The sequence below is a fragment of the Fukomys damarensis genome, unplaced genomic scaffold (assembly GCF_012274545.1).
Source record: "Fukomys damarensis isolate Sample0158 unplaced genomic scaffold, DMR_v1.0_HiC HiC_scaffold_2, whole genome shotgun sequence".
NCBI classification, from domain to species: Eukaryota; Metazoa; Chordata; class Mammalia; order Rodentia; family Bathyergidae; genus Fukomys; species Fukomys damarensis.
The window spans coordinates 6,701,590-6,712,105 of NW_022900914.1; the positions used below are offsets into that span (position 1 = coordinate 6,701,590).

A 10,516-nucleotide genomic window follows, 5' to 3' on the forward strand; every position below is an offset into this window, starting at 1 on the left:
GCGAGAGTGGAAGAAACCGGAAGACGTTACAGTGGATAATACACAGCTGCCACAGGTGCGAGTTGTTTGGAGAAGCGGAGTCGAACCCGGAAGAGCCGCAGAGAAGGGAGCTGTGGCCCTGGTCCGTTTCTTCGCTGTACTGAGCTGCTGTTCCGCAGAGGGAATGAAACGGCCCCAACCTGCGGCCAGGAATCCAGAAGGGGGACCGCGACGCCGTCCTCCCCGCCGCGCCCCCGTGTGGCCGACCGCGTCACCGCAGGCCCTGGCGCCTCTGCTAATCCGCAGCCCCCAAAACCGAGACGGATTTTCCGCGGAGGTTTGGTCCCCGAGGTCGTTTCTCCATTCTCGGGAAGGGGACAGGACCAAGGCAGTTCAAGGCGGTTCAGCAAGCACTTCCGGAGGGCCCCAGGGGCCAGGCCACCCCGCCGCGCCCCCGTGTGGCCGACCGCGTCACCGCAGGCCCTGGCGCCTCTGCTAATCCGCAGCCCCCAAAACCGAGACGGATTTTCCGCGGAGGTTTGGTCCCCGAGGTCGTTTCTCCATTCTCGGGAAGGGGACAGGACCAAGGCAGTTCAAGGCGGTTCAGCAAGCACTTCCGGAGGGCCCCAGGGGCCAGGCCACCACCCTCACCTTTCACCAGGCCAGCCTGGGATACATAGTGAGACCCTGTCTCCCAAAAAACCCACCCCGAGCAAAAGGAGCAAAAAGCAATGTCTCCAACGACCCACAGGGACCGTGAGGTCTCGCACCCCTGCGGAATCCGCACTTGCATGGGAAGTGGAATCTGCTGCCTCAGGGCCTTTGTACATCCTGTCCCCTCTGCCATCCCTTGCTAGTCTTGACCCCTGATTTCCCTAGGGTTTCCATTCACGATGAACCTCACTGGAGATTTCCCTGGCCTCTCTACTGAAGCCAGCACTCCCAGCCCACTGTTCTCATTCCCTCTCCTGCTGGACTTTCTTCCTAGCACTGCTGCCATTTTCACTTTATGCTGATTTATTTTTTACCCACTCTGCTCACCCCTACCAAGCTGTGAGCTTCATGCAGACTGGGTCTCTATAGGGCAGGTGTTTGGGCCTCTGTGGGGAGAAGGGATGAATCCTCGCCGAGCCCACTGCAGGGGTCGGGGAAAGAAATCTGGCTTCTGCTCGGACTGGGCCTTTATCCACACATCTCAGTTAGGACTTGGAACCCCAGGCTCATGTGTCTGTCGCTTGCCGTGCAGTGGTGTCCACAGGGGGGCTTTGGGAGGTGGCTTCGACCTCGGTGGACCAATTGTCTGGCAGATTCGTGTCGTGGTGGCTTTATGGGAGCAGATGAGACAGGAGGTGGAGTACTGGGTCCAGTGGCACCAACTTGGGACTGTGTTTTGTCCCCCGCCTTTGGCTGTTGTAAGGGTGAGCAGCTCCCTCCCCTTTGCCCTTCCCTGTGCTGCTCCCCTCCCCACAGGCCCGGAAATGATGGGCCAGGTGACCATGGACTGAACCCTCTGAAATCGGGAGACAAGAAAAGCTTTCAGGTGTCTTCCTCAGACCAGACTCCAGAACTGAGCTCTCCTGTGTGAACCCGGAAGTCAGCAAGCCAGGACGGGTCTCTGTGAGGGTAGGGGACCTGTCCTGTCACTGCGGGTCCCAGAGAGCCCGGGAAGGCTCAGCCCTGGAGAAAAGCAGATTGAGAGGTTGTGTTCCTCACAGCAGAGCCAGAAAAAGATGCCTCAGGCCCTGCTCTTCGGAGCCAGATTTGAGAGACTGAGAAACAGGATCAATTCTTGTCATGAGAGTCGCCACCCGGTGGTTCCCTGACCTCTGAAGAAACCAGAGGCTCCATTCAGAGTTTGACCTAGAGGCTGGATCAAGCCGGACAGAGGGTATCCCTGCCCTCTGGTGGCCACTCCGAGAAGTGCCATCACAAGATTCTTAGGGAAAACAGGAAAGGGTTTTTCATTCTATCAAACTCCCTTGTTAAACATGTTGGAAAACATGAGGGAGTAAAAAATAATACTATCTCCTTAATAATCCAGATGCAGCTGGGTCTTGTGGCACATCCACCACCTTCGAAGGCTGAGGCAGGAGGATCCCAAGTTCAAGCTTGGCAACTTAGTGACTTAGCATGATCCTGTCTCAAAATAAAAAGAAAATAAATAATTTTAAAAGGGCCAAGCATGGTGGTGCACACCTGTAATCCCAGTGCTTGGGAGGCTGAGGCAGTAGGATTGCTGTGAGTTGAAGGCCAGGCTGGGTTACACAGTGAGTTCAAGGCCAATCTGAGCTACATATGGAGACTCTGTCTCAAAAAAAAAAAAAAGGATTGAGCATGCAGCTCATTGTGAAAGCCCTGGGTTCAATCCCCAGTAATGCAGATAATAATAACTTGTTATCATCACCACCATCATCCGGATGCCAATGGAGCTCCCAATCTGGTACATACCCAGTTCACTCCAAGAAGTATTTACAGAGCCCTTACCACATCCGGCTGGGAACAGAGCAAAGTCACCGAGTTGTGCACCCACCTCTGCCTGTGACGTTCTCTGCTCTTGGACCCACAAATCTCCCTCCATGCCATAGCCTGTGTGACCGCATACTCCCTGGAAAACTGTTACTATGACATCGGGGCCAAGTCCCCGGCTTTTCCTAGTCTGCAGTCCCAGAGGTGGCCGCCCGGAGGGGCTGATGGAGCTTCCGATCTCCCTGTGAGAGGGTGTGGACATGGGCCGAGCAGGTTCTCAGGGTCCCCACGGCCCCAAACCACAAGTTCCGAGTCCAACCCCTAGAATCCGCTCGGCAGGGGCCGGGTGGCCTGGGACACCGTCGGGGGTGACGCTCATAGTCACAAAAATCCACTTCGCCCCGGCACCCACTGCCCCAGGAGGTGAGAAGCAAGGGTGGTATCGGTGAGCCGGGGACACCCGGAATCCAGGCGTGGAGGGGAGCGGCCCGGCAGTGGGGGCCTCCGCTGTCCAGGCGCTTCCAGCGAGGGCAGGCTGTTTGGAAAGGTTCCCCAGGAACACACAGCCAGTCAGAAGACACTCGGGAAGAGAAGAGTCCATTCACAAGGGTAGACAAAGGACCGCTGTGTGGATATTCGCTTATCGCGGGATATATAATACTTCTCCGAGGGAAAGTTGTGAACTTACTGAGGGACCTAAGAGAAGACTTGAGTAAATGGGAAAACTCCTTTTTGTCTCGAACAAAAGGTTATATTGAGAAAACATTAGGTTCACCTGTACATTTGCTACACACACACACACACACACACACACACACACACACACACACACACACACATATATATTGTGTGTGTGTGTGTGTGTGTGTGTGTGTGTGTATGAATCATAGGGTTCTCTGTCTTCTCCCAAGATCCAGCACTTTCTCCTTTATAGCACATAGGACAGTGTGATTAAGTATTTTTCTAAGTATGTATTTTGTATCACCCCCTACTCGAATGATTAAGTAATACTAAACATCATCTGGAAAATGCATAAGTGAAAACAGCCTGTAAATCTCTAAGAAATAACCTTACCCAGTAGTAAAAATATATTATAAAGCTGGAGCAAATAAAGCAATTGGGATATACACAAGATCACAATTCCATTGTGGGCAACAGAACCAAATAGAACAGAAATAGATCAAATACACGTGGAAATTCAGAATAAAGGGCCGGGGATTTAGCTCAGCAGTTTGGTGGCCTGCCTTGCAAGTGCAAGGACCCGAGTTCGATCCCCAGTACAAAAAAAAAGAAAGAAATTCAGAATAAGATAAAAGTGGCACTGAATCCACGGGGAAATGGTATTTGTTTAATTGTTTTGGGAAAGGGTAGCCATTTAGAAAATAATCCAGTGTGGATCCATACCTTTTCTTCTTTATATCAAAATAAACTGCAGACAGATAAAAATGTAAATGTAAAAAATGGAACCATAAATCATGGGAATAAAAAGCATGAATCGAAAATTAGGCAGCCGAAATGAATAGATACTCTCAGAAGTACAAATTGTCAGTAAACACACGAAGAAATCTTCAACATCTCTGGCCTTTAGAGAAATGCACATTAGAACTATACTGCAGGACCATTTCCCCCCAGAAAGAATGGCTATCATCAAAAAAATCTAACAATAGGGCTAGGGATGTAGCTCAGTGGTGCTGCGCCTGCCTGGAAAGCTCAAGGTCCTGAGTTCAATCCCCAGTACTGGGGGAAAGAAATCTAACAGTAACAAGTGCTGGCAAAGATATATTACTGGGACACATGCATGCCCATGTTTACAGCACACAATTTACAAAAGCTGGATCTTGGAAACTGTATATGTCCATAAACAGATGAGTGGGTAAGGAAATGCAGCATTTATACACCATGGGGTCGTGTGCTACATCCAGAAAGATACACTGGAGGCGTTCATAGGTACATGGATGCAATTTAAGAACACATTCAGTGAAATAAATCAGATACACAAGATTAAATGTCATATGGTCTCTCGCATAAGAAAAAATATATATGCAAATAAAGAGCAAAATAGAAGTTAGATAGACAGGAAGTAAGGAGAAGGAGGCCCCCAAATTATCTATTCCATTGTTTCAAAAATATTTTAACATATATGCTAATTTGTTTCACTTATGATACTAGTTTCTCTTTGTTTTGGTTTTTGGTCTTTGAATTGAACTCAGGTCCTTGTGCTTGTGAGGCAGATGGCAGAACCACTGAGCCAAATCCCTGGCCCCCTCTTAGTTTTTTGAAAAGCAAGTTTTGTGCTATTACTTGTTTCTTCTTTGTAAAAGAGAATCCTTTTTGTCTATCTCTTGGACTCTGAGTAAGTACTCTGACAATAATGATGCATAGTGTATTAACTGCTATTATTCTTTTATTATTTTTGTCACAAAATAAAAAGGTAATAAAAATATTATCAACAATATGAGAAACAATGTGCCAATTTCCTTAACTACAAAGTATGGCTACAAATCAATAAGCCACATACAGAGGGCCACTGCCTGCCTCCCACGCACACGGTCCTGAGTTCGATCCCCAGTACCAAAAACAAAACAAAACAAAAACCCCACATACAAAGAACCTACTGGCAAAAAGACGGGTATGTGAGACATCACAAAAGAAAAAGAGATTCATACGGGTAACAGACACAATTACAACAAGAAACCACTTTTCCACGGAGGTGTCAGGTGACTAACAAAGATATGCAGACACGTTGGGAAAGGAGAGGAAAAGTGTCAGATCATTTATGGGAAAGGGAATCCGGAAAGCCATGATGAGATGCAATTTGGCAAAAGTCATCAGCATTTTAACTGCACATGACGGTCAAGCCAGCAGTTCTGCTGCCAGTGACTGCTATCTCTGGACCACGATCGTAAGAGCAAAATGCAGGAGTGGAGCAGCGACCCCTACCTGTGCGCGTGCAGGTGGAGAGTGCAGGTGCAGAGGCTGGGCTGCCGTGGGGGCGCACACGCAGTTACACATCTGCACGTGATGGCTGCCACACGCAGGCTCCTCTGGGGGGCAGGCTTGCAGCCTGGGACAAGGAAAGGCCGATCCTTGGCTTCCCCCACTACTCTCACTACCATCTGAAGTTTTGCTATGAGAGTATCTGATTTTTTACAATAGAACATGTCGCACTGCGGCGGGCATCCTGTGATCACTCAGGCTGCGGTGGCACAGACTGGCCCCAGAGGACTTCGGTGAAGACTCGGTGGCCATCCAGGTAGGACGGGATGGGGCCGCACTTGCTGGAAAGAGAGGAGGGAATTCAGATTTCCCTGAAGGGCAAGAATGACAGGACAGAGGCAAGAATGGCAACATTCTGTGCTCCCAAGGCCACTGGTACGGCGACATCTACAATGTCACCCCAGGGACTCGTGTGTTCAGGGTGGGGTTCTTGGAAGGTGATGGATGCTGGGGTGCTACGCTCACAGGAGGATGAGGGCGCTGGTCCAAGGTGAGCCCCTCGGGCACAGGGGTGGCACTGGCTGAGGGTGGCACCTTGGACCTGGAGCACTTCACCTTCTCCCCAGTTCAGAGGCCCATACCCCACACACTTCCAGGCTCCCCTCCCCTGCGGGCTGCTCGTCTTCTCCTGTTCTCTGTGTCCCTGCTGCCAGCGAGTAAGCCCCAGCCTCCCCACCACCTCTGCCTTCCTAGCCCCTGCTACTCTCCACCCCTCAACACCTGCAGGCCCCAGACTCTCCCAGAGCCACGAGGGAAACTGAGGATGGCTTCTCAGAGAAGGCCCTTGAAGGCCTTTTCCAGATGAAAAAGGCAAACAGGAGGATGTGGGTGCCCGTGGGGCACTCAGGGCCCAGTCACAGGGTGGGACTGAGAGCCCGGTGGGGCTGGGGAGGGCATCCTGTTTCTGGAACGTTCTAGATTGTTCCAGTCCTACAGGTCCCTTCAACCTTGCAGCCCCGCCCCTGTGTCCCATGTGCTGCCTCCACGAGCTGCTGCTCTGCGTTGATGCAAATCACATCCGTGTACAGGCTGTCTTCTCTCCCAGACTCAGTTCCTCCAGGAAAGGCTGAGGCCTTCATCTCTGTACCCTGAGTGCCTGGTACACCCCAGAGCACAGGGGAGAGCAGATGTCCACCAAAGATTTGTGGACCTAAAAAAAAAAAAAAAAAAAAAATTCACTGCTATGAGGTGGTCACATGTCTGTGCCTATGGTCAACATTCATCAAGCTGTGTACTTAAACTTGGTGAACGCTATTGTTTGTGAATCTCCCTCTGAAATGGACCAGAGAAAGCTAAGCACACAGTCCGATGTCTGGGCTTCTTGGGTCACCAGGAACTTTCACATCTATCATCTCACATAACCCAGACAACGGCCCCATTCCACAGTTGGAGAAACTGAGGCCAGCAACAAGTCCAGATCTGCTATTGGCAGAGCTGGTCCCTTCCTCAGAGCTCTTTGCTCATAGGACACGGGTGGCGAACCTTTCGGAGGCCAAGTGCCCAACCGCCACCCAGAACCCACTTATTTATTGCAAGGTGCCGATGCTGCAATTAAACCTGCACGTCTGGCTGCTGGGGTGATGCCGCGGGACTCAGCTCGCGAGCCTGCAGCATGTGTACCACAAGTTTGCCACCCCTGTCACAGGACAGAGGTCTTGGGGGCACTTCAGAGGGCTTGAGCCAGGGTGCTGGGGTCTGTGCACCTGCTGGGGCTGTGCCACTCGCCCTCAGGGAGGCTGGCCAGTTCCATTGGGTGACACTAGGGTACACACGCCCTCTTGCGCCCCCAGACTGTGTCCCACGTTCACAGGGACTACTGGCTGTCACAGGTGGAGCAGGGTTTCCTCCAGACTAGATGCTGCCGGGCAAACTGGGCTGTCAGATTTAGCAGACAGAAATACTGCACGGTTCCAGCCTTCCAGGAGACTGAGTCAGGAGCACTGCACTGCAAATTCCAGCCTGGCCTGGGCAACACAGAAAGATCTTGTCTCAGAATGTAAGAATTTTTAAAAAGAGGTCTAGAGATACAGCTCAGTGCAAAGGCCAAGGTTCAAGCCAAAAAAACAAAACAAAAATGAACAAAATCAACAGGATGACCATCATATATGAATGAAATAGGACATAACTAAACAGAATACACTTCTACTTAAAAGTATCTTTGCTCATCTGAAATCCAAATATATCAGGGCATCCTATATTTTATCTGGCAATCCAAACTGCAAAAAACTAAAACTGAAATTTCTTTCCCTTCTTTTTCTCATTGAGTTTATTGGTACATTTTAGGTATACAGTACAGTTACATTCATCATTGGGATCTTGTACCCTTACATGACAGGTCTTGGTTCTTATTTTAAAACTGAAATTTAAAAAATTGTTTTTTGGTACCAGGGATAGAACTTGGGTCTTTGTGCTTGCGAGGCAGGTGGCAGCACCACTGAGCTAAATCCCCGGCCCCTGAAATTAAAATTTTAAAGTAAAATATAGGGCGGCGGATTTAGCTCAGTGGTGCTGCCACCTGCCTCGCAAGTACAAGGTGCCAAGTTCGATTCAAGTACCAAAAAAAGAAAGGAAAAGAAAGAAAGAAAATATAAAACAATTTAAAATGTTTAAAATTACACTGACTCTAATAAAATAATTAGAATGAAACAGAATGCGTTTTAAGATAAGATTAAAATAAATAAAAAGTAATAAATAGACTCCTGCCACAGTTTGCACCAGTGCCTGGCTCCAGAGCTTTCTGGAGGCCCAGGCCCGCCCCGTGCCGGCCGTGACCCCCGGGGGCTGTGTCCCCAGTGGGAGGTCGGGCTGTCATCCAGCGCTCCCACCTGGGGACAGACAGAGGACATCACAGAGGTCTCTCAAGCTGCCGACAGCCCAGAGCGGTGGGCTCAGAAACGGCTTCCGAGCAGGCGGGTGGCGGGCATCGCGCATGCGTGGAGGCCCCGCCACCCTCGCAGCCTGGGACCCCCGCGCTGAACCTGAGCCGTGTTCCGGGGGCCCAGGCCACCCGCCAGGGCCGCGGGAGGGTGACACCGTGACAGCTCCTCCAGCGGTGTGGTTGCTGCTGTCATTCTGCCACTCAAATCCCAAGCGATACTGTGTGGGCAGAAACGCGGGGAGAGGCTCCTTGTTTTTTCCCTACAAATCTAAAGGCTAAAAGCCACTGGCAGAGAACTTATGCTGTCTTTTTTTTGTTTTGTTTTGTTTTCTTTTTTTGGTACCAGGGATCGAACTCGGGTCCTTGTGCTTGCAAGGCAGGTAGCAGAACCACTGAGCTAAATCCCTGGCCCTAGAACTTATGGTGTCTTGAGGAAAAGCCAATCTGCCCCTAGAAAAGTCAGCCCTAAAGGGACCATAAAATCAAAGGTGCAGAATACGGGAAGACCTAAAAGTCTGAACCTCGTGTCCAGGGAACCCCACTCCCTGGAATTCACCCTAATGAAATAGTTCAAATAATAGTGCACTGTTGGCAGTAGCTAAAAACTGGAAACACCTTCCAAAAGAGGGGTGATTAAGGGAACCCTCTGACACCCACAGGACAAGTGTCATGTGGCCACAGAGCGCGTGCAGCAGGGCCGTGGGACACTGGAATGACTGCAGCACCATCTCCACGGGAAATGGCTCAACAGGGAGCCACGTGCTCTTCTCACTGAGATTTCCCCTTAGGTCACTGTCAACCCGCGTGCAGTTATAAGAAATGAGACAGGTTTCAGGGTCCAGTTCAGCGGAAGAGAACTTGCCTGGCATGTGCAAGGCCCTGGGCTCGATCATCGGCACCACAAAAAAACAAAACAAAACAGGAAATCCGACCTCTACCGGGTGTCCTCAGTGGTGACACATCACAACCAGGGTATGTGTGCCTGTGGCTCCATGCCATTTTTATCACGTGGATTTTGTTGTTGTTGTTTGGTATCACTGAGCTGTAGCCGGAACCCGAATTGTTTTTTAAAAACATACCTGCAGGGCTGGGGACTTAGCTGAGTGGTTCTACCGACTGCCTCGCAAGTGCAAGGTCCTGAGTTTGATCCCAGTACCAAAAAGCAAGCAAACAAACACACCTATATATAGAGAGAGAATGGGTTAGGAGGGCAGGATTTGGAAGGCTTTTTGGGAAATGTTTTTCTCTGATGTTGCTATATTATCAGGTAAAAGAGGAAAAAGGCTGAGCCACAGGAGGAAGAGAGGAGGGCGCCAGGGGTCAGGATGGCAGAGCCGAGCTGCCACACCAGGCCTGGATGGGCAACCTCAGGCCAACCAGGGCGCCTCCTGCATGCAGCTCGCTGCCAGTCAAGAGGGTTCATCTTCTGTGCTTCACACAGGTCATGTTGGCCAAATCTAGACAAGTCCTTCAGGCCCGGAGCACAGAACAATTCGCCAGCCCACGAAGGGACCGGTGCCACCGCCGAGGGGAGTCTCCCACCAGGAAGGAGGGTGGCCTGCAGAACTGAACCATGAGCCCAAGCTCTGGGAGCAAATGAAACAGTGCCCCAGGCCTGCCCGCCAGCCTGGAGAGAGAGTGCCAGGTGTCTGCGCGGGACTCACCCACGTCAGAAAAGAGGTTGCTGTCCCGCGCTCCTCACAGGCTTCTCCTTCCTCAGAAGCAGTGGCTGCTTGCGTCAGAGAGCATCGGTACCCAGTGTGTCCGCTTCACCAGGGGAAAACTGAGGCCTGTTTCAAAATAGGTGTTGCAAGTAGGGTGCTTGCTATGGCATCCTAGTTTCTGAAAAGGCTCCTTGGAGGGCACCCCGAGACCCTGCTCTTTGTGCCCCCCATCCTGCCACCCCACGCTTGGCCTTCCCTGTCCTGTGAACGCCCTGGTAGTCTCTAAGGCAGGGGATGGCAAACCCCGTCTAACGTACTTTGTTCAGTCTCCTTTACAAGCCCTGGAATGAGCAGGGCTGTTTCCATCTCATTTTCTTGCTATGAGTCGAAAGGTGTCCTTCCCAACGACGGGCCACAGCCCTGTGCCTGTGAATGTGACCTGTTTGGAAATAGCGTTTGGCAGGCAAACCGAAGGCCCCCCGGGCTGGCCGGTGCTGGCGGCTGGGCCAGGAGAACTCCAGGGCCGGCCGGC

At 51.1% G+C, this 10,516-nt stretch overlaps 3 long non-coding RNA genes across 3 annotated transcripts in view; all 3 read right to left on the minus strand.

The window, feature by feature from the left end:
* LOC104848720 overlaps positions 1-209 on the minus strand; it is a 4,851-nt gene extending 4,642 nt beyond the window's left edge. Inside the window, exon 1 of the long non-coding RNA XR_776504.2 lies at positions 31-209. This is a non-coding gene — a long non-coding RNA (uncharacterized LOC104848720). The remainder of the gene's footprint in view (positions 1-30) is intronic.
* A 2,142-nt stretch (positions 210-2,351) lies between these two features.
* Positions 2,352-7,411, minus strand: LOC104848718. Its single transcript, XR_776502.2, has 3 exons — positions 7,146-7,411; positions 5,386-6,592; positions 2,352-3,141 (listed from the first exon to the last, which is right to left on the minus strand). It is a non-coding gene; the product is annotated as an uncharacterized LOC104848718 (long non-coding RNA).
* A 2,057-nt stretch (positions 7,412-9,468) lies between these two features.
* Positions 9,469-10,516, minus strand: part of LOC104848719 — a 2,641-nt gene continuing 1,593 nt past the window's right edge. Inside the window, exons 2-3 of the long non-coding RNA XR_776503.2 lie at positions 10,302-10,423; positions 9,469-10,110 (exon numbers count right to left, since the gene is read on the minus strand). This is a non-coding gene — a long non-coding RNA (uncharacterized LOC104848719). The remainder of the gene's footprint in view (positions 10,111-10,301; positions 10,424-10,516) is intronic.